Below are 24,874 nucleotides of genomic sequence, written 5' to 3'. Positions count from 1 at the left end.
CCAAAACATAATCTTTAACTTCCCTATCTTATATTTTACACTGATCCACACCCTATACTCCAGGTAGAACCTATGAACCCTGAGTATGTTCCTTTGCTCTCCCAATACAGTTTTAGAAAAACATACGATTTGGAGCTAGAAACACTTTGAATTAAATTTTGCCTCTTTTACTTAACTGCTTGTGGCACTCTGGATAAATTATTTCAGCTACTACTTTTGTGTTGGCTTCAAATGAATGCCGTTCTCTTCTTCCTTTTGTTCTTTGCATCTCTATAGACTGCACCTCTTTCTGGAAGAGTTTCGGCACATCTAAACATGTTGAAATACAAAATGTCCTTCAAGGTATAGCTCATAGGTCACCTGGACTTGAAATCGATTTTCCCTTTGCATGATAAACCAAGAGTAGTACCGTATTTATAGCTCTTTCAAGCTGTGATTAAATTCTAGTTCTTCTAACATTTCCTTTGTATTTGCTTTGTCACACCTAATAAATGGTAAACATCTCAAAAACAGAAAAATAAGATTTTCATTTGAATTTCCCCTGTGACATCTAGTATATTTATTTATGCATGTTTGTGCAAAAGTGGTTGCATTTTTAATGTATAATATTTTTATCACTATTTGTGGCGAAAAAATTCCCTTCTATTGTCTTACAATATTTCATGCCATCTAAAATTTTTTTAGCTTTTAAAATCATGTTACATTGCAACTAATTCATGTTTTTACCTAAAATATTTTGACAGCATTCCAAACAAAAATCAATCAAAGAAAGCACACTATTAACATCAGAAAATCCTTTCTCTCTCTAACTGTATAAGATGCCAACCACTCAGACAGCCTCAGATAAATTGCCTCTAGTATAGTGTCTTAAGGTCATCATATCCTATGATTCTAAAAATAGGTGTGAGATGCTTTCCAGGGAACTTCTAAATAATAGAGATCTTTAGAAATGACTTTGGCTTTGGACTTTGAAGGCTGTCCCTTATTTTATAGTATAAGAAATCTAATTATTTTAAATTTCCTTTCCCCAAGGGTACTATAATTTTGGCAACTCTTCCAGTAATTGTTCTCACTCAAAGGCACATAGAGATAGCAGAATAGGAAGTAAATAATCCCTATTCCCTCTGCATTTGAAGGACAAAGATTTGTCCTAGGACAATCTTAATGAAATATCCAAATGTGAAACCTGCTTCAGGAGAATTAGGCAATAAATTTAGAAATAAAAACCTTCCCAAGTTCACTAATGGGTAACAAAAAATAAGGGTCTGGAAAAAAGCCCTTTAAAAAAAGCCAGGGAAATTGTTTTATCATCTCTAAAATTAAGGGAAGTAGCAGGATAAAGATTGCTAGTAAAACCCCAGTGACAATTATGTAGGTTTCCAATAACATGTTAAGGTTTTATCTTTTGCCCTCTTCTAGTTTCCAGAGTCTCTTTTATTTCAGGAACACACTGCTCTCTCTTTCAAGCTAATACAAGGATAGTCAAACAATTCCTCTCACAAACAGCAGGTAGCAAGATAATCTGAGAATAACAGAGGTTATGGAGACTGATAACACTGAGTTTTCAGCATTGCTTCATACCACACACTGCTGTACATATTATCTTTTCTGGGAGTGAGTTTTTCTCCTGTTAAATGGCAATAGTAATTAAACTTACTTCCCAGGGTTTGTATGAGAAGTAAATAACTAGTAGTAAATAAAGATTCTTGAACTTGGTAGGTTACTTCCCTCACTTCCTTCTATGCTGTCTATTAGTCAGAAAGGGAAATGAGGGAACTTATCTACCAAGGATAAGAATCTCTACTTATTTTCAGTTATTTTTATACCCATTCGAACCCTTGAAGGTGAGTTTAATCGTTATTGTCATTTAATTATTATTGCACCTAACATACACACACAAACATACACACAGACAGATGCAAACAAACACATATGTATACACACACACCTACTGAGAGAGAGAGAGAGGGAGAGACAGAGAGAGAGATTCAGTTTAAGGAATTTTGGCTCACATAATTGTGGAGGCTAGCAAGTGTAAAGTCTGCAGGGCATTCCTGCGGTCTGAAGATGCAGGGAAGAGTTGATATTGCAGCTCCAGTTCAAAGACAATCTGGAAGCAGAAGTCCTTTTTTGCGAGGAGACCTTAGTCTTTTCTCAGAAGGCTTCAACTGACTGGATGATGCCTACCCATATTATGGAGAGTAATCTGCTTTAATGAAAGTCTACTAACTTAAATATTAATTACATTTAAAAAAATACCTTCCCAGCAACATCTAGAGTAGTGTTTGACCAAAACCTGGGTACCATGTACTAGCCAACTTGACACATAATCTTAACTATCAAACTCTGCAGTAGACAGTAATCTCATTTCAAGGTAAGCTCAACCCTGTACAGATATTGCACACTCCTGTATACCAGGCAGCCCTGTGATCTTTGCTACCAAAGGTAAATATGAAGATATTTCTTGGAATATAAAAGGGTCTTATCCATTCATTAAGTTAAATTTTATTAAATATTTTCTCAGTAAAAATTTCTTGAAACAAATGTTAGTGGAAACATAACATATAAAAACCAATGAGATACAGCAAAAGCAGTACTCAGAGGGAAAGTTACAGCTACAAGTGCGTGCATCAAAAAAGAAGAAAAACATCAAATAAACCGGTTAGTGATGCATTACAGAAAGAATCAGAAAAGTAAGAGCAAACCAAACCAAAAATTAGTAGAAGAAAAGAAATAATAAAGATCAGATCAGAAACAAATGGAATTGAAATGAAGAAAGTAATACAAAAGATCAAGCAAACATAAAGTTGGATTTTTGGAAAGTTAAACAAATTGACAAACTTTTAGCCAGACTAAGAAAAAAAAAGAGAGAAGATTCAAATAAATAAAATCAGAGATGAAAAAAGACATTATAATTGATACTGCAGAAATTCAAAAGATCATTAGTGACTACTATGAGGAACTAAATGACTATAAATTGGGAAATTTAGAATAAATGGCAAATTCCTAGATGCACACAACCTACCAAGATTGAGCAAGAAAGAAATCCAATACCTGAACAGACCAATAACAAACAACAAGATCAAAGCAATTATTAAAAATCTCCCAGTAAAGAAAATCCTGGGACTCATGGCTTTACTTCTGAATTCTACCAAATATTTAAAGAAGAACTAATACCAATCCTATTCAAACTATTCTGAACAAGAGAGGAGGGGGAAATACTTTCAAACTTATTCTATGCCACCAGTATTACCCTAATGCCAAAACCAGACAAAGATGCATCGAAACAAAACAAAACAAAAACCTACAGGCCAATATCTCTGATGACTATTGATGGAAAAATCCTCAATAAAATCTTAGCAAATCAAATTCAACGATACATTAAAAAGAACATTCATCACGACTAAGTGGGATTTATTCCTGTGACAGAAAGATGATTCAACATATGCAAATCACTCAATATGATATACCATAACAAGACAATAAAAGATAAAAGCCATATGATCATTTTAATTGATGCTGAAAGAAGCATTTGATAAAGTTCAAAATCCCTTCATGATAAAAACCCTCAGAAAACTTGAGATAGAAGGAATATGCCTCAACACAGTAAAGGTGATATATGACAGACCCGCAGCTAGTATCACATTGAATGGGGAAAAACTGAAAGCCTTTCCCCTAAGATTTGGAAAACAACAAGGTTGCCCACTGTCACCACTGTTATTCAACATAGTATTAGAAGTCCTACCTAGAGCAATCCGACAAGAGAAAGAAACACAGGACATCCAAATTGGAAAGGGAGAAGTCAAATTATCCATGTTTACAGATGATATAATCTTATATTTAGGAAAACCTAGATTCCCCCAGAAAACAATTAGAACTGATAAAAATTCAGTAAAGATGCAGGATACAAAATCAACATACAAAATTTAGTAGCATTTTTACATACCGACAGTGAACAATCTGAAAAATAAATGTAAAAAGTAATCCCATTTACAATAACCACACATCAAAGTAAATACTTAGGAATTAACATAACCAAGGAAGTGAAAGATCTCCATAAAGAAAACTATAAAATATTGATGAAAGAAATTAAAGAGGACACCAAAAAAAATGAAAAATATTCAATGTTCATGGATGGAAGGAATCAATATTGTTAAAATGTCCATACTACTCAAAGCAATCCACAGATTCAATGAAATCCCTATCAAAATACCAATGACATTCTTTACAGAAATAGAAAAAAGATCCAAAAATTTATATGGAACCACAAAAGACCCAGAAAAGCTAAAGCTATCCTAAGCAAAAAGAACAAAACTGGAAGAATCACATTACCTGACTTCAAATTATGCTACAGGGCTATAGTCACCAAAACAGCATGGTACTGGCATAAAAAACAGAAACATAGACTCATGGAACAGAAGAGAGAACCCACACACCTATACTGAACTCATTTTCAACAAAGTTGCCAAAAACATCCATTGGAGAAAAAAGACAGTCTCTTCAAAAAATGGTACTGGGAAAACTGGATATCCATATGCAGAAGAACAACACTAGATCCCTGTCTCTCATCAAGTATAAAAATCAAATCAAAATGAATTAAAGACTTAAATCTAAGACCTCAAACTATGAAACTACTACAAGAAAACACTGGGGAAAATCTTGTGGCCACTGGTCTGAGCGAAAAGTTTCTTGAGCAAGACCCTACAAGCACAGGCAACCAAGGCAAAATAAATGGGCTCACATCCAGTTGAAAAAGCTTCTGCACATCAAAGGATACAATCAATGAAGTGAAGAGACAATTCACAGAATGGGAGAAGATATTTACAAACTACCCATCTGACAAGGGATTAATAACCAGAATATATAAGGAACTCAAACAACTATATAAGAAAAAAATCCAATAACCCAATCAAAAAATGGGCAAAAGATTTGAATAGACATTTCTCAAAAGAAAGAACACAAATGGCAAACAGGCATACTAAAATGTGCTCAACATCACTGATCATCAGAGAAATGCAAATCAAAACTACAATGAGATATAATCTCACCTCAGTTAAAATGGCTTATATCAAAAAGAGACAATAACAACAGCTAGCAAGGATGTGGAGGAAATGGAAGTCTCATACACTATGGGTGGGAATGTAAGTTTGTAAAACCACTATGGACAACAGTTTGGATGTTCCATAAAAATCTAAAAATTGAGCTACCATATTCACTGCTGGGTATATACCCAAAAGAAAGGAAATGAATACATCGAAGAGGTATCAGCACTCCTATGTTTGTTGCAGGACTGTTTATAATAGCTAAGATTTGGAAGCAACCTAAGTGGCCATCAAAAAAATGAATGGATAAAGAAAATTTGGTACACACACACACACACACACACACACACACACACAAAATGGAGTATTATTCATCCATAAAAAACTGGGATCCTGTCATTTACAACAACGTGGGTGAGACTGGAGATCATTATGTTATGTGAAATAAGCTCAGCACAGAAAGACAAACATGGCATGTTCTCACTTATTTGTGGGATCTAAAAATCAAAACAATTGAACTCACGGACATAGAGAGTAAAAGGATGGTTACCAGAGGCAGGGAAGGGTAGTGGGGGATTGAGGGGTAGATGCGGATGGCTAATGGGTACAAAAGAAATAGTTAGAACAAATGAATAAGAAATAGAACAAATGTTGTGCTATAAAATAGCACAACAGGGTAATTGTAGTCAATAATAATTTCATTGTACATTTTTAAAAAACTAAAAGAGTGTAATTGAATTGTTTGTACCTCAAAGGATAAATGCTTGAGGGGATGGATGCCTCATTCTCCATGACGTCCTTATTTCACATTGCATGCCTGTGGAAACATCTCATGTATTCCATAAATCCCATAAATATATACACCTACCATGCGCTCACACATTTTTTAAAAAATTATAAAAATAAATACACACATACATTCACAAATATTTTCTCAGTGCTAGCTCCTTTGTTAGGTGTTCCCATCCTAAAATTAATTTAGCCATCTCTTATTCACCAGACCACAGGAAGAAATATACAATGCTACGGGATGATTATAAAGTTTTCCTTATTGTAACAAGAGAACCTGATCAACTTTGGGGGAGTCCGGAGAAGTCTCTTCCAGAAAGTGATACTTAGGGTAAGAAGTGAAAGATGGGTATGTGTTAATTATACTTTGGAGGTAGAGAGAAAAGAAACTCGAGGTTCTAGTAAGGGTAATAGCTTATATATGGGCCTTAAAGCATTAAAAAACGGTAACAGTAAGCTAGCAGGCGATGAGGATGAAGACTGGAAAGAAGAGCCTTTCCCACCATTCCAAACTTAAGAAAATTACAGGGAACTCTGGTCCTAGAGAATAAACACCATCTTTCTTGGCATACAAGTTAATTAGTTTGCAATTTGAAAATAAATTATTTCCTGTATCTAAAAAACTATGAATATGAGTTTTGACATATTTCTTCATTAAACTGATAGGAAATTATATCCTCAAAATCCATAAAAATGAATACAATTACCAAAGGAAAAAGAACTTGTGCTGATTATAGCAGATATGATGGATTGGAGCTCACTGTCTATTATAGCTTCCTAATATGAATTCCTGTGCTGTCAATTTTGAAGGGCTAAAATCTACATTTTGCAGACTTCCCTGCCGGTAGGGTTCCGGATGTGATTTAGTTTCAGCTTATTAGACACTGTTATACAAGATTTGAAAGAGAGATGTTTTTTTCTGCCATAAAGATGGCCATGAAAGCATTTTGTCCTTTGGGGGATCGTTCCACTATTGATGCTTATGAAAAGATTTAGCATGAGGCTTCAGCTTTTTGGCTCTAGCAGCTGCTACACAGTTTTGAACCAATATTCTACATGGTAACTTCCTGTTCTCTAACTTGCAGGAAAGGGGATTATCATCAGTTAGCTTATACTACATAGTACTTAGTAGCTTAAAACAATCAACATTTATAGTTTCACAAGGTTATGTGGCCTGGCTCGGTGGTTCTGATCCCCAGGATGTTCTGCTAGGGCTGGATGGTCATATATGTAGGTCCGAGGCTGGTATGGCTGGAATTGTTCAGTGTAGCTGGGATTGTTCTAAATGTGGGGCCTCTCTCCTGTGGTCTCTTATTTTCCAGAACACTAGCCCTAGTCGCACACATTTTTCAGTGTACCAGTGGCCAAAGTATATCACGTGATATAGTTAATTGAAAACATGGCAAGAAAATTTTACAGCTCTGTTTCACTGACTCTTGAATCCGGGCTGGCCTTGTTATAATAGTTATTTTGACAAATAGAATATGGCAAAAATAACAACATGCAGCTTGGGATCCTAGGTATAAAAAAACCTTGGAGTCTCAGCAATTTCTGTTTTCCTGGAAGAAAGTTAGTTATGAAATTTTGTTCTTATGAATGAACTATTTATTATACTGATGTAAATATTTATCTGAAACACATATTAATTCTAAAAATTGTTTGACTTTCTCAGGTTCTACGGATATAAATTCAGACTGGAATCATTCCTAAAATTTCTTTCAAGATTATAATATTAGGTTAAAGAGAAGACACAGAACTATAGACACTAAGCAGGGGAAGACCTATGAATTAGCATTTTAGCATGCACCTCCAGGTTTAGTAGAACTGTGAAACCACCAGGTAGCTTTGATGGTTTTGCTTAAATCTATAATATTAAATTTCTAGCTGAATTGCACTACGAGCAAATAATCACTTGTAAATCTTACAAGTTCCTTCCTTTTAAGTAATGGGAGTGTTTCTAATCATTCTACAATTATGATTGTAAGTTGAACTTAGCCAATGATACCAGTTTGATCCTTATATTTTATAAAAGTTACATTACATTTTCCCCTAAAGTTTAAAAAAGTACCAGCTCTATATTCTATATATAATATAATTGTATATATTCTGGCATGGTTTATAATGCAGTTTGACTATACAGTAATCCATTACAACTACTGAATGACAACTACAATTTTCCAAGTAGTATTATTAATACTAAGAATAGTGTGTCAACTTCATATTTGTAGAGAACTAAAAATAACCACATTAATTTGGATATGATACTTTTTTTCAGAGAGTACAAAACACTTTCCTTTAAATTATCCCATTATCTCAATCATTGGCCACTAAAATTCCATGTATTTCTTCTCAAGGTCATTTATCATTTCTTTTTTTAGGGTAAGTCATCCAACTACATTTATTAAGTTCAAAATAAGTTCTAGTTATGACATTAATAAGTTTTCAGAAATTATTCTAAGAAGAAATAAAAATAGTTAATGACAAAAATGAGACTATAAGGTAGAATTTTAATTTGCTACTTTATTTATAATTCTTAATTTCAGAGAAATTAAGAATAAAATTTTTCTCAAAATATCTTCATAGACTTTACAATGAGCATTTACAAAAACCACAATGTTATTCTCTGGGACCTATGACTAACTTGCATGTCAGCAGAACAGAAGAAAGCATTTCTTCTGAGGGGACTAGGACAATTACAGGTATCCATCAAAAAGCGTAATGATAGGGACAAGTGGATTGAAAAAGGACCCATTTGTTCAACTCTCTTCTAAATGGGAACAGTCACATGAATAGACAACTTTAATGGTGGAAAAGAACATAGAGATATAGGTCAAGAGCCAAAATCTCAAATTCCTTCCGTGGTCACACACCTAGCATAAATGTATGAAGTGGCTACATATGAGCTAATTCTGAGTGGCTGAGACTGAAGGAACTAGTGACACCATGCCCCGACTGAAAGCATTTAAGTTTCAAACATGCCTTAAACACTGAGCTAATACATCAAAATGTTTCTTCAGGTAGACTCAGGTCTGCTAGTTTGCGATTCGAGATCTTGTCTCTGAGATATTTAGTAATGAAGAACATGACACTCAAAGAAAGGAAGTGTCTCGCCTAAGGTCAGAGGTAAATAAATCCCATGAATATATTCCAACTGGAATGCACACCAAAATAGTTAAATGTCACTATATAAAACCAAATATTATGTTTATCATTTGATGTTAGATAAACTTCTAAGAGATCATACTGCACTGCTAATCTTGGGATTACAAAAAATTAGACACTAATATAGGATGTTTATGTGATATACATTTATATTACTATAGTATTTAACATAAGAGCTCTGTACATGAATACAAAGGTATTAACTTATAATCCAAGTCATAAGTATAAATTATTGGAAATATTTTATTTCCCTAATTAGTATATTCAGAATAAAGTATTTATAGAGTTATTAATTTGAAGAATTTAAAGAGATATCCAAGCAAAAACATATTTAATATTAGAAAAATTAAGCCCCAATTAGCAATGATGATGTTCATGATAGTTTAACATTGTCGTGTAACTATCATGGTATGTGGTACTTGTCTAAACACTTTGCATATGTTGGTCAGCTCCATTAAACCCCAACAGAGCTCTGTGCAATAGGCACTGTTATTGTTGTTGTTGTTTTCCTCCAGAGATATTCAAGTTATACCAAAATACCTGAGGTCCGATAATGTTAATTTAGATAAAATTATTTTCAGGAATATATTTTGGACTCCAATTAAACACTTCAAAGAACTAGCATCTTTTTTATCTTTTCTTCCAACTCTTGAAACCCATTTGGCACAACAAAACAAATATAAAGAGAAAGAAAAACTATCCATTTACAGCAAAGAAATGAAAATACCATGACCCCAAAACACAAACTACAGAAACTACAAAATACCAAGACTATACTTTCAGGGATCATTTCTATAGCTTGTTACTAGAGAAGTTTATCTGAACGTGTAGAGCACCGAGAACCTACAAAATACCATGAAATGAGAAGTGATGATAAAGAGTGGTCCTTCACTCTTCACCTTTCAAGAAGGACAGCATTCCCTAAAGTATCTTGGTCAGTAAAGAAGGCTGAAGGTGAAGCCTGGTGAAGGTGGGAGGGGAGAGATCTCATGACTTAAAGAATCGAATCCAATTACATACACTGTACATGAACACCAAAAACTGAGAGATGAGCTCCCACCCAAAGATTGAGTAAGAATGTGTATAAGACTAAACTCTGATGGAAGCTGCTGCAGTCCACTCACTGTCAGCCACACTCTCCTTGTGCTCACTTCCCTCCAAAAGCCCCCTTCACCCTCCCTTATGCAATATTTCAGACAAATATTTGGAGGCAGTAAAGTACAGTGGTGAAGGCTCTGGAGACAGCCTGGGTTCAAATCATCATTCTACCACTGTGAATCCCTGGGCACGCTTAACTCTCTGCACAACTTTCTTATATAGGCCAGAAGAGCATAAAAATAGTAGGATTCAGAGGTATCTGTCTTAGTCAGTTTGGGCAGGTGTAACAGAGCACAATAGCCTTGGTGGCTGATAAACAACGGAAATGTATTTCTCATAGTTCCGGGAGCCAGAAGTCTGAGATCAGGTTGTCAGCATAGTCAGGTTCTGGTGAGGACCCTCTTCCATGTTCTTAGCCACTGACTTCTTTATGACTCACATGGCAGAAAGAGAACTTGCGAGCTCTTTGACCTCTTCTTGTAAGGGCAATAATCTCATTCACGAAAGTTCCATTCTCATGAACTAATTGTGACCCAAAGTCCCCAGCTCCAAACATCATCACATTAGAATTAGGATTTCAACATATGAATTTGAAGGACGGCAAAAACATTCAATCTGTAACAATATTTTATCCTAAATATAATATCAAACACATCTCAAACATTTTCATACTACTAAAAAAAATCGGTATTTGAGAATGAGGGTACATCAGCTTTCAGTAATGATGTTACCATAAAAAATGTGCTTAAAATTATTTATTACATTCTAAAAATGTAGGATGCTATGAGAAATAAAAGTAAATTAAGACAAATGAGAACACTTATCATTTTAAAAAGGACAAATATCATTCAGCATATTCGACTCATTTTAAAATAATCCTTTTATCCCATGAATGAAATTTCTGTATTCAATTTTGCTGATGGTGACTTTCCTATTGACTCTCATGCTTTTAGTGAAAATTAAATTGCACAAAAATACCACACTGCAGATGTTTTAGTTGGGCTACTTGTAATTTATAGATAATGCAACTCTAAAGATCACGATGTGTAGCATGCTAAAATACTTGAATCATATTTGACTTTCACATATTTAATAACGAAGTTTCTAGATGAAGAAGAAACAGTAGAAAGCCAAATGCTCTCTTCGGCTTTTCATATTTAAGTCATGATGAAATCAAGGCAACTTGCTCATTGATAGTTGTAGAATTTCTGCCACTTTAAAATTATTTCTATTCAAAGCTTCAAAAGTTTCTATTCATGGCTTCTAAGGAATGAAGGCAAAAATTGAAGCAGGCAATTCTTTAAAGCAAAATGTTTCTTTCATATTAACCCTGAAGTTCTACCATGCATTGCCTTCTATGGGCAAAACACACATGGATAGTAATGGCAGATCTAAGCAAATATACACAATTTAAAAAGGTACAAAATTGGTTGCATAAATTCAAATGTATATTTTTATCCTATTAATCTCAAGTTTAACACTCCAAAAATAATTAATAAAATATAAATATTTTTCAAGTACTAGAATATAATTTTGTATTTTACATGATTTATTATGCAAATTTGGTAAATCACGCACTTTTAAAATCTAAATGAAAGCTTGATTCAAAAATCAGGAAACACTTCCAACAACTTTTCAAAATGGGTCTAATGGAGCAGAGTACTAAAAATTATATGATGAACACAAACTATAATTTATTGTTTACAAATGCAATGAAAATTCTTACTCAAAATTTAGTCTTCTTTGTATTTATTTATGAAACTTTAGGAAAATGAATTGAAATAACAGAGGTAAGTCAAAACAAAATAAAAGTTGTTTAAATGTTTATCTTATGTATTTCAATTTACTTTTCCATATAATATTGTTGAAAGCTGACTTCCATATAACATTGTTGAAAGCTGATGTAATGGGTTTACTAGAAAGTTATTATCTATTTAACCAAAAAGTTTATATAATATCAGAAAAAAACTTATATATTATAATATAAATAATAGCAATTCTGGAAGCCTTGGGAGTTAATTTTTCTTGTCTTCCCATTTTCCTCAGAAGTGAGTAGTTCTAAAATAGTGGTTTTGTAGTTAATTTGTCAAACAGAGTCAATAAAGAAAGGCACTAAATACTATTTTCATGATTCTCTTGGGATAACATTAACATATATGCATAATTGATTTTTAAAGCTACAAATAATATTTTTATAGATGATACATTGTGTTCTAAAGTTTCTATAGCAGATGAATTTTATATTCTAATGCTGTTTTGAGATATACCCATTTATCACTTTTGTGTACGGACACTAGAATACAACTTTTATCTTTAACTCAGACTCCTAAAGCAATTGTTTAACAGATATTGAAAGAAATTTTTTTATAATTTTTAATACAACTTCTAAAACGCATGACCTGTGACCACAGCTTTAATTATTCACCAAACATTCCTTACTTAAGCCTCAGAATTCTGATTTTTCTTTTCAATATTTGACTACTCTGGAATAATACCGAAAATCTCGCCCTATCCTGGGAACTTCACTTAAATTCTCTCTTTATCTTAGATTATTTTTCTTATTGATAATGTAAAATAAATTTACCTCTGAAAATTAACTTAGACTCCCCTCTCCAATGGTTTCATATTTTCCCCAAAATTAGCAAGCACTAAAATTACATGAAAGGGACTATTCTAAGCTGCTCAGATTTGTTAATTTGTTATGTGGTAAATCCATAGCCATTAAGTGACAGAGCTATAATATCAAATTCTATTTGTTTTTACACAGGACATTGCCAATTTAATTATCTGCCAAAACCTCACACTCATCATTTCTGCACCATACTTGGCTCAACTTGAACCAGCTCCCCTTTGCAAATTCCTGACTTGTGCCAATATCACAATCATCAAAAGTGAAGCCTTTTATTTCCCTCTGGTACTTTAAAAAATTTATGACCCCTTGCCACTTTAAATGTCTCAAACTGATCACACTGCTTTTCGTCATTGTTTTTCAATTACTTCTGTTGTAATCAATTTATTTTTGGATTACTGCAGAAGCCTCATCGTGGTCCCATTAAGGCATCTGGTTCCCTATTCCCCTTCCCAGATAGTCTAATTTTGCTAGCTTAAATTTCACTCAACCTCTACCTCCTTCATGATAACTATTTGCCTGTCTCCCTCCACCCTGATCACAAATTCCTTCTGAAGTTCCCCCACTACCATTAGATTAAAATCAAAAGCGCCTAGCTGTATTTATTTATTTAGCTTTATTTAAAGCTGTTCCTTTCACTCAAATTATAGTCCTGCCAATCATTGAAAAGTCCAATCTAAATCCAAATAGCCATAGGTCATAACTATATATATATATGTATACACATATTTATATATATATATATACATATATATATTTTTTGGCCACCTATAATGTTTGTTTCTTCCCAATAATGGCAAAAATCTTAAATAATCTTCTCATTTTGGGTATTTATTAAATGTATTCCCTATTTATATTCAGTGGCTCTGACTTGAAGGCTAATAATATAATATACAAATAAATCCTGTTTGCCATTACTATCTCATGTAATACTATACCTAGAGGCACTTCTTGAAAAATTAAGGTCCAAAAAACATTTTTTTGTATATAAAATCATTGAACTCATAGTATACTACTTCACTGTGATGCTTTATATATGTTAGTAACTATATATTTATAAATAAATACATACAAATACATAATTTTTGCAAAATGATTTTAGACTAAGAAGGAAAACACTAAGAATCATGATTTTCTGACAGCCATTTATCCAGCTTATTTCATATAAATTGTGTACATGCCTGCCATCCACAACTATTGTAACATAGCATGAGTTAAATTAACGTTTTGCTGAAGACAAGAAACTTATGGCAAAACTCAATCCTATTTGTTGATAAGATCTTAAAAATTGGAATTACTGTGTAAGAGTAATTATAAAACAACATCCCTTGCTATGTAATTGAAGCATTTAGCTAGAGATGAGACATTTTAAAAGAAGTTCATCATGGTTTACTTTACAAGTGTTTCAATCTTATCTTTATTGTCATTCTATTAAATAAGCCTACAATATACCTAGAAATTTGGATATATGGAAGTAAAATTTTAAAAGGATGGAATATCAATTTGAGTGGCTCTGAATGATTTGTACCTTGAAAGGAGAATTCACATCATTAACTTCTGGTATGGCCTACACAAGGTAATTGTGTGTATAATGATTATTCATTTTTAAAATTAAATTAGAAAAGTAACTTTTTCCCTGCGATCTGAGAATGCAGGCTCATTTAACACCTTCCATTGAAAGTATCCCAAAGTATCAACATACTAAATGAAATAAAAGGAAGTGATACATAAAAAAGATTCACTAAAAAAGGTAAAAACACATAATATTAAAATATATTTTAATACTGTACTTATTATATGAAATATATTATAAAATATATAATCTAAAAAATATATTAAACATCTGAAAAGTTGTGAGCCTAGTCTTTATCTAGTCAACTCAACATTAATTTCTGCTGAATATGACATCGGCTATTACTATAATATTGTGTATTGCCTAAAATGTGCTTATATGAATTTCAAGGACATTCTATCATAATTATCTGTATTAACTTCAAGAACCGGCTTTCTTTGTCACATTTATATTAAATTGAAGTATGGTTTTAATCAGTGATATTCATATTATGCATATAAATTTCAGCTATTCTACAGTAAAGGATTCTCAATTTGTTTTTCAAGGAAAATCACTATGGCAAAAGAAAGCAAGAATTAATAGTAGTTAATCCTTCCTAGCGGTTGTGTGTGCACGGAGGATCAGTGTAAAAGATGGTTACTGCTGTGTTAAGTTTCATTACTCCAGCTGTTAACCAGATGTTCAAAACAAGTAAATTGCCCTAGAATGGTTTTCTAAATTCTTCTTCTTAATCTGTTAAATTATGCAAATGTTAGAATATTTTTAATCGTGTACCTAAAGTCCTTTCACATAATTCGCATGATATAAGAATTCTGGAGTAATTTAAATACAACTTTTAAAAAGATAACATATAAAAATAATTCATATTAGAGATGACAGGATATATATTAGTGTTGTAATATAAATGTAATAGTTACAAATTACATTAAAAAATCAACAAAAGTCATTGTAAATATATTTATGGGGAAATATGCTTTCTTTGCATATATAAATATGAAATAAATTCAAGAAAACAAAATAAATAAGAAAAAAGGAAACTTTAAATCATCTTATGTACTTTACAGATAATTAATTTTGTTATATTTTCTCCTTCCTATTTTTTTTACTGACAATGACCTACATAAGTTCTCTGAATTGTCTTTTTTTTTTTTAGAAAAAATGAAGTAGCTGTTTTTTACCAAGAAAAATAATTTTGTTTTAATTACTTCCTCTGAGGAAACTGTCACATCCCAAAAACATTGAATCACTTATCATTAAAAACAATTGCATTAGCTTGATTTTCAGTAATTGAGTGTTATCACAATTAAGAAAATACCACAAAAAATTATTTTACTTAGAATGGATCAGGATTTATTTTTTTCTAATAGGATATTTATTTTTGGTTCTCAGGTAAATAAAAGTTGAGAGTTACAAAAGAACTTATGAAAATTATTTTAAAGACAAAAATTAAATAAAATATTCTCTAAGCCAGGGAATGAACTTTTCACCTCTCTTTCTTTTATAGGTATCCTGTATCTTCTGGTACTAGAGATGTTTAATCTAACTATAAATTATTTTTGTCTAGTAGAAATGACATCTTACCAACTTAAAATCATTAAAAGATAATTGTAATTCTAGTTTTATTTTGATCTTCTATAATCATAATTACAGAAAAGATTAAGCAGCTCGTTGTGTTAATATGGTGCTAAGTAAAGTTCAAGGTAATTAAACAACAAAGCCTTTAACATCTATGCCTCTGTAACCTAAGACATTTAAATTTTTCTAAAACAAAATGTTAAACATAGACTAAACTTATATCTAAATAAATATGTATACTAATTTAAAATGTAGCAATCCAAAAAACTTTGTATTAGTGAGTAAAAAGTAAACTTTGCATGTCTCATAGCAGGTCGAAATCAATACTCCATTTTTTATCACTTGGAGGTTTCCTGGGAGAGATGAGATTGCAGAATTCTTTGAGCAATAGGCTTGGTTAAAGAAGAAAGTCCTTTTATTAGTGAGGATACATGCAGGCTATAGCTTGGAAAACACTAGGTGGAAGAAATATTACCAGACAGAGGCCACTAAGCATATCTGGAGATGTACTTTGCAGGATTTAAAATACATATATTTTTCTATTTGAAACCATCCTATAGTTACAAAACATGGGATAAGCTAAGTTCTTTTTGAGTTTTTAACTAATATTGTGTTATATGTATCTTTACAGAGTGGTGGTATAGTGTAAGGGCTCAGAGAATGAACTTGAATTCAGCTCTGCCTCTTCTCAATGTGATACTATGCAAGTCACTTAACTTTTCTGTGTCTCAGTCTTTTCATCCAGAAAACAAAAGTAATAATAATAGCTATCTCATGGGGCTCTTAGGAAGAATGAAAAAGTTAATATTTAAAATTTTATCTGACATACAGGAATAATTCATTAGTACTGTGATTATGAAATACACAAATAAATAAGTACAAAGTATGGGCTTAGTAGTCTGTTGTTTGTTCCATTTGAATTCTCAAAATATCTACTACAGATGGTAAATTTCCATTAACGGATTACTAAAATAGCCATTTCCCATAGATGCCAGGTTAACAGAAAAGTTTATACATTTGGGGTTAAGTTGTGCAATGCCAGTTGTGTTTAACCAAATACATAATTAATCAAAATAAATATATTAGGCTGTTATTACCTGAATTAAGCAAAGATCTATAAAAATTTGCATATAGTTTCACCTATTAATTTTGCTACACTTGTTCAAAGGCACAAAACTGAGTGTTTTTAAAAGTGTTTACAAAGTCTAAGGTTTGATAAAACTCTTTACAAGTTGAATAAGTATTTTAAGTAGAAAGTAATAGGAAAATGTTTAGTTTATCTACTAAATTTGCTGAGTAATCCCATCAGAACAAAACCATGGCCAGCTGCTTGATCACATTTGTCCTCTGAAATAGTCCCACCTATCACCTGCAGAGGAGGACAGACACCAATCTGTAGTCTTTTCAAGACTGATTCAAAAACATAGCATAAAATTTTGAAGCTCTGTTAACACGTTTCCATATTTTCGTCTGTTTAAAAATTTTTACTGATGTAAAATTTACCTCATTTGCATTCTTTAAAGACTAATACATTTAATTCTTAATTACATGACATGGCATTGAGACCTAGGCTTATTTATATATAGCCTTTGCCCCCTACAGAAAACAAATAGTTCTGTAAAACTACAATATCTCCCAGACCATTTTTGTTTTTAGCACTTGGGGAAATTTTTTGAAAAATCTTCATTTTTACTCATTTTCCTTTAATGCTAACTCTTGACTTTCCCAGGAAACACAAGGACAGAAAGGATGTGTTTATTTTCAGGCTGCTTGTCTGATTGATGTAAGAGTGGAAGCCTATTATAAAGCAACTCATTATATTTCTGATCTTCATCTACAGATGAGTAAAACTGGAATTGAATAAAATTGAAGTCATTATACTTCATTTTCTATGGGCAGCCTAAAACAATGTTTTAGATTACTTAAAAAACCTGAATTAAGAGAACTTCCCACTTCTGCATTATTTGTGCATTAATCTTAATATTGCTTTTTGTACAGACTATATTAAGAAAGAATAGATATGATTTCTATTTTGCAGATGCAGAAAATAAAGTTCATATTTTCTATGAACCAAACTGTGAAGCAAACTGCCAAAGGTCATACTAGTGGAAAGCAGGATTGGGAGTGGAACTCTGAAATATGTGAATACGAAGCCGAAACTCATTGCTTCCATTGATATAGAAAGTAAAAAGAAAAACCAAAGAAATAAATGTTTTCCTAACAGAATATGAGAGTCTTAATTTAAAATGTCAAACCCAGCAAATCTATCCAACAATTTGTGATATTTATCATCAAAGGACTGGACCATTATTTCACATACATACAGGCCAATGAACTAAACTAATAAATGTGAACAAATTTACAAGTTTATGTTGGCAATAATAATAATTACAACAACATTTCTGCATGCTGGTTTTCATTTTTCTAAATAGATTTCATGTATATTATACTTTCCATATAATCCAGTGTGTTACAGATGATTATTTTGATCTTTATAACCGAGCAAACTGAAGTTCTCTCTAAGAGATTATGTGACTTGCCTGAATTTGCTCACACAGTAATGTCAAAATCTCCTCCAGAAGGTGGTTTTCCAATCCAAATTCTCTCCTAAATACAAAGGACTACAGAGAGTTAAAAGTCTAATGTCACATTTCTAATTCTCTTGTTTGTAATGTCTAAAAGTAAAAGTTTCATAAAATTGAAAATAAAACAGTATGATCTTTTAAAAAACAGAATATGGATTTATATTTTATTGCTATTTTCCTACATTAAGCCTAAGAATAAATGTTAAAAATGGAGGCAGCAAGCAAGATATTTTTCAATTGACTCTGCTCAGGAGGAAAAAGGCATTCAATACAGGCCAAGACATAAATTATACTTTGGTTACTTTTAACATGCATACCAATCCTTAGGAAAAAATCAGAATAGAGATTTTTAAGTTGATTTTACCAATTAAAGTAAATATATTTAAACTTCAGTATGACTGAGAAAGGACTAGTCCAAAGGAACATCCATATTTACAGAAAAATACTCAGAAGAAGTTACTTAGGTGGCCAGAATATACTTGCCTTTTCTTGGTTGGTATATCCTGGTCTTCAGGAAACCATCATTTGGGGCAATCACCCTTTGTCAAACAATCTCTAAATAAAACTGACTAGTCCGTTTTAAAAGGAAAAACTGGTGATACTGTAAACAGTGGTTGATATTTGAAATGAGGACTAAAGGAGAATAGACATGTCTTAACTCAGAAATTTTTTCTCATGTGCATGAGTATTCAGAGGAAATAAAGAATTAAAGATGCAATACATTTCTGAGGACTTAACAGTCCAGGAGGCATTTTAATTTCTCTGAGGTCAATTAAAGAAATTGATTACTTTTTATTATGAATCAAAATTTTATTTGTTGTAATAAAGAATTCTAATTGCAGTGAAGGGTTCCAGGATTACCCAATTAATGGAATTTAACATTTATTGAGCCTTTACTACACAGTCCAAACATTAGCTAAGTATTTTACATGCATTACCTCATTCAGTCTTCCAATTATTTCACTAAAATCATCACCACTTCACAGAAAACAGAAACAAAAACAAAAAAACGAAACAAAACAAAACCCTGATGTTTAGAGAAGTATGTAAAAGTCTCAATGCCACAGAGCTGGTAATTGGGACTGGAACCCAGGGAATCTGACCCTTAAACACTATGACATGTTGTCTCTTACAACAGTCTTTGTTTTACATTAAAATTATCTCCCTAAATTCTGGTACTGAATTTATAGCTGTGAGATGTGTAGAATCTAGTATGTAACAAACTGCCAAGAAACAATCAATGATCAAAGAGAATGTGAGACTGTTAATTTATTAATACATAATATATGTGACTTCCTCAGAAATGTAAAACTAAATTGTTCTTTTTTGAAAGTGACATTTGTTTTCACTTTTAGAAACCTACTTGGCAAATGATTTACTCTTCAATCCTAAATAAAATTTTAATTTCTGACACGCAGAAAGATTCGTAGAATACTGATCTGAATGTATTGATTACAAAGACTTCATGTGAATTTTCAAACAAATCAAATTAAAATTTAAAGCTTCCTTTGCAGAAGGTATTTTTATTCTTTGTTATTCCTATGATCATAAATCACCCTGGTTAAGAGTATATTTAGTAAATATTTAGTTAGTAAATTCAGTTTAACAGGGAATATATTCTCAAACTATTGAAAAATGATTATCTTTTCAAATAATATATGCATATACTGCTTGTGAGCATTTAATGCCATATATTCACATATAAGTGTATATGTGGATGTGTGTGTGACAGATCAGATATACAAAAGTGGGAACTAAACTGATAATTCACTCCATCCCTGGATTTTCTTCACAATATATAAGAAGAAAAAAAAAAGCACAAAGTGTTTATTTTTTCATTTTGTTTTAATTTCCTAGTTGCTCAATGGCCTACGTGTACTATTCTCTGACTACTGAAGTCTCTTTTATAATTAATGAGCATATCATAATCCAAACTTCTTGAGAATAAGAAAGCCAGGAAATTAAATGGAAGGCACAGCCACGTAGAACAAAGCTTGCCAGCATACCACTCTCATTGGGAAGAATTATTTCCTCCCCACTAAGTAACTCACAGAGTCTTATTTAAAGTTTACAACAGCCTACTTTTCCTCTCCCGCCTCTGAGGGGAGATAAGAATACTTCTCAGTGTGACAAAAGCCCACCTACTCAAAGGGGATGTTAATTATTGCTACACAATTAACCTCACAAGAAAATTGTTAAGATTAATGAAGCAGTGCTTACTAAGTGATTACAAGTTCCTCATGACCTATTGTAGAAATATTTGTTTACCAAACACTTACATGTATATTAATAACAGATTCCGTGCAAATTATTTCAATGTCTAACCTATAGACCAACATTTATAAATTATAGCCTATGTATCAAAAAAAAGGAGTAAAAGAACAAAGGAGGAAGAGAGGGAGAGAGGGAGGGAGGGGCTGTGAGAGAAATAGAAGAGAGAAAAGACGAAAGAATACAAGAGAAGAAAAGGAAGGAAGATAGGCAGGAAGGAAAGGAAGGACAGAAAGAGAACAGGACAAGTTCTTACCTTTCAGCAAAACCACCATGCTAGAATAAATGTTTTTCTCTTAGTTCTGTAACAATCATGGTTCAACAAAGGACCACAGAACCTTCTCTCTAATGTAGTTTTAAAATAAAGAAAAACTCGAGTATCTTTAAATGTTGAAAGAATAGTCTCCTATAAAAATATACAATTACTGTACTTTAGTATTTATTAATTTTAAGTAGGCTAAAACAAGATCATTTTTGATAAATCATACCTAAAATGGGTTCTAGAGTGCTTTGCTAGTAATATATGCAGCTACCTCAGAGTACAATGTGGAATATGTGCATACATTCTTCCCCCAAAATATCATTTACTGACATGCCCATCACCTTATTACATCTGGATTACAGAACACATCACCAATGTAACTGATCATGTTTTAGCACACCACAACTGTTCCCCAATCCACCTCAACTGGACATTATAGATATGTCAGAATAGGATAGGTTAGGCTGTAGTGACAACACCAACCCCTAACTTCTCAGCGTCTCAAAAAAGGAAGTTTTATTCCTTGCTCATGCCTCACAGTCATCATAGACAGGCAAAGGCTTAGAGCAGAGGCTCTTCTCATTTTAGTCACTTAAGAACTCAGCTGAGAGAGGAGCCCCTTCTCTTTAGGTACAGGTATCCACGCTAGAAACAAAGACACTTTCACGGTCTTACTCCAGCAATAAAATGACTCAGATCAGAAGTGAGCAATGTCACTTTTGCTCACAACTCATTAGCCAGAGCCAATCATATAACCCCAAACAACCATTAGTAGGCCAGTGACACAATTCCTACAGAAACCCAGAATGGTAGGAGTCTGTAACAATTTGGTGACAAATATTCATGACATCTCAATTATCTACTGATATCTAAGTAATGTCAATGCTAATAAGCTTTTTGTTGCTATTTTATTAACATGTCTTCGGTTAAGGATATTCATTATGTGTAAACACCAAAGGAATTAAGCATAATTATTATTGCTCTAATAACTTCAGCTTATTCCAAGAAACTTGAGTTTGAAACTGAAATATTTGGGGATTATCAAAACAATAAAGGAGAGGCAGAATGAATACCACCCAAATGTATTACATTTATAAAGATTTAAAATTAAGGCTTCTGAATATTTATCAATTGTACTTAAAAATTTTAAAGGATTCTAAATAAATATTCATATTTATCTAAGTAAACTAGTATGTGAGAAAAACATATGATTGGAGTAAGCTAATTTGCAGGAGGATTTTTGTTTGGGAGCCCAGGGTGGAAGAGGTCTGGAGTTCAGATGACCAGAGAGAAAGATGGAGAAATGTGGTGCCTGTCTTGATGTCCAACAGGGGGCCTCAGGACAAACTCGCTCCAGACAGAGTCTGAAGAAAGTGTTTACGTTCCAGGAGCAAGAGGTCGGTCATGAGCAGATCTGTTATTTCACAAGTGTGACATAGAGTGGGAAAGCGGGAGTCTCACTGCTGGCTTAAAGACAGCTTGCCTTCATGACACTAAGGTCTGTGCTAAGCAAAAGCAGAGACACTGAGTCCTGGCAGGAGATTGCAAATGCCTACCAGAGAGGGTGAGGCATGGTAGAGAAGTGACAGAGAACGCTTATCGGACGCTACCCAGCAGGCATTGAAGATACCTGAGAAGCACCATAGAGAAAGCTGAAGACTTGCATAAGGGGTGGGAGTTAGACTCAGGCAAACTCAATTATTGGGTTGTGTGGGGAAGAGCAGAGTGTGGAAAAAAATTAAGCACAGATAGATATGCAGGCCATAGGATCCTAGATAAATTATGAATTTTGTTCTAAGCAAAACACAGTAGGAACAAACTGACAGTCCTTACACATACTTGGTGACCATAAAATTGAACACATTAGTTTTCAATGGAAGGAAGTTTAAAACATTAATTTCTTGTATGTGGCTACATATGGAGACACTGATTTATAGTTCTGCAGTGGTTTTTCAAGAAGAGTTGCCTCTCCTACCAATATAGGAAGAAAGGAGAGACTAATTAGGCACGGCTTTAGGCTTTCTGCCCACTTCATCCAAAGCAGCTCTGTTTTTAAAAGGCTCTTATATATTGGCTTCCATTTAGAAAAAAAGGTTCCACTGCTAAGGGGAGATAATGTTGTATTAATTCACATCCTACCATTTACTTATTTCTTTTGCCTAAATCAGTTCTTTATTTAGTGCATCAACTTCTGCTCTCCTAAACTCCCACTGCTCCATATTTGTGGTTTCTGTGGTCTCAGAACACAGAGGCCAGAGGCAAGCACATGTAATATTTATTATACCTAGAATTCATTTGTGACCCTTTATTACCAATTGAACACCAAAGTATGATCATTAGAAAATTCCAGGGAAACCACTAAACAGAAAGAACTCATATGTTTTTAAGAGTAGATTTTTAATATACTACAAGCTAAAGTATTAAAATGTTCTCTTTCTTGGAAGTGAAATGATGCTGCTCCACGGCTGTTTACTTCATCATATTTGAAAGCAAAGCCTGTTGAAAAATAAAATGGCCATTGCAATTGGCTAATTTCTCAAGCAGCACTTAAAAAATATACAGTTTGCCCTTTAAGTTGCAAAAACCAAGGCCAGCCAAAGAGAACTGACCACAGGCTGACATATCTGTAAAGGAAGCTGACCTCTCTTGGAAGCCAAAATAAACTGACATTTCTCAGTCTACAGTGCAGAGGCAGATCTTTGAAAGTTTGCCAGATTTATGTGGAAAGATTATATAAAGTAAACAGATTTTTGTCTTCCCAAGTTGCTCTCTTTTTACATTACAATTTTTATAAGTAGTAAACCTAAGAAGTATTTCCAAAAACATCTAGCAGACATAAAATATCTGTTTTGCATTGCCTATTCAAAAAAAATCATAAAGCTGTTTCAATAGAAGTCTAGAAGAAAAGTCAGCCTTTTAATTTTTTTTCACTTACTTCTTTTCCTCTCAGGCTCCTTTCTTGATGTGAAAAGCAACAAATGGACAAACAAAAAGGAAAAGTAAAAAGCTGTAATTTTCCTTATAAAATTATAAAGGAAAACTTAGTTGCCTTGATTGTTTTCCGGAATAAAATGAAGAAGATACACAAAAATACATTTTGTGTATGTGTTTTGTTTTTGTTTTGTTTTGAGACAGTGAGATCAACAGGCAAAATGAAACTTGAACAGCAACCAAAATTCTATTTTTATTTTCATCTTTCCATTTTTAAAATGATATAAAATTAGACTAAATTCTTAATCTGTCAGGAATTTTTATGTTTTATATGGGAGCCTTGAAGTAATTTGTTTTTGTCAGCTCACACAAATTTCTTTGAACATCTAGGGCAGTGCAAATGTTCCATTGTCTCATCAATACTGAAAATAAATATTATGTATGATGTATATGAACGTGTGTGTATTATGTAATTTTTAAAAATTGTGATGCAATTAAAAAAAACCAACAGATAAATACAGAAAAAAACCTAGAGGGCCTAAACTCAAAGAAGAGTTATTAAGACAAACACATATTGATATTTTAATTTTCATTACTTCATTGTTATTTATTTCTCTGTACACTTGCGCTACTCTGTGCGCCCATCTGCAAAAGGGATAATTATTACATAAGACCTTTAGTACATTAAATGGAAGGACCACAATATAAAACACTGATTTCCGATTTATTTTATATATACTCTGAAATCACCTCACTAACTCAACTATACACCTTGGTGTTAGTCAGGGTCCCAGCAAGAAACCTGTTGTTCTCAAGGTATTTTGAGAAGCAAGTACAACAGCATGAATAGTGCTTTGAGTAAGCAAGGAAAGACAGTTCAGTGCCCAGAGCTAGAAACAGTGGGGAGCCATTACTGCCCATAGGCTTAAAGGAGTAAGGCGCGTGGTCACCAGAGCA

The 24,874-nt window shown here is 32.8% G+C and overlaps 1 protein-coding gene and 1 pseudogene across 1 annotated transcript in view; one reads left to right on the top strand and one right to left on the bottom strand.

Moving 5' to 3' along the window:
- Positions 1-24,874, bottom strand: part of ADGRB3 (adhesion G protein-coupled receptor B3) — a 755,063-nt gene that overhangs the window by 718,988 nt on the left and 11,201 nt on the right. The window lies entirely within an intron of this gene.
- Positions 9,761-9,949, top strand: LOC115935047 (uncharacterized; annotated as a pseudogene).

This window comes from Gorilla gorilla, chromosome 5, assembly GCF_029281585.2.
Source record: "Gorilla gorilla gorilla isolate KB3781 chromosome 5, NHGRI_mGorGor1-v2.1_pri, whole genome shotgun sequence".
Taxonomy (NCBI): domain Eukaryota; kingdom Metazoa; phylum Chordata; class Mammalia; order Primates; family Hominidae; genus Gorilla; species Gorilla gorilla.
Note: the sequence above shows the minus strand (reverse complement) of the source record. Positions and strands in the feature narration are given on the sequence as shown.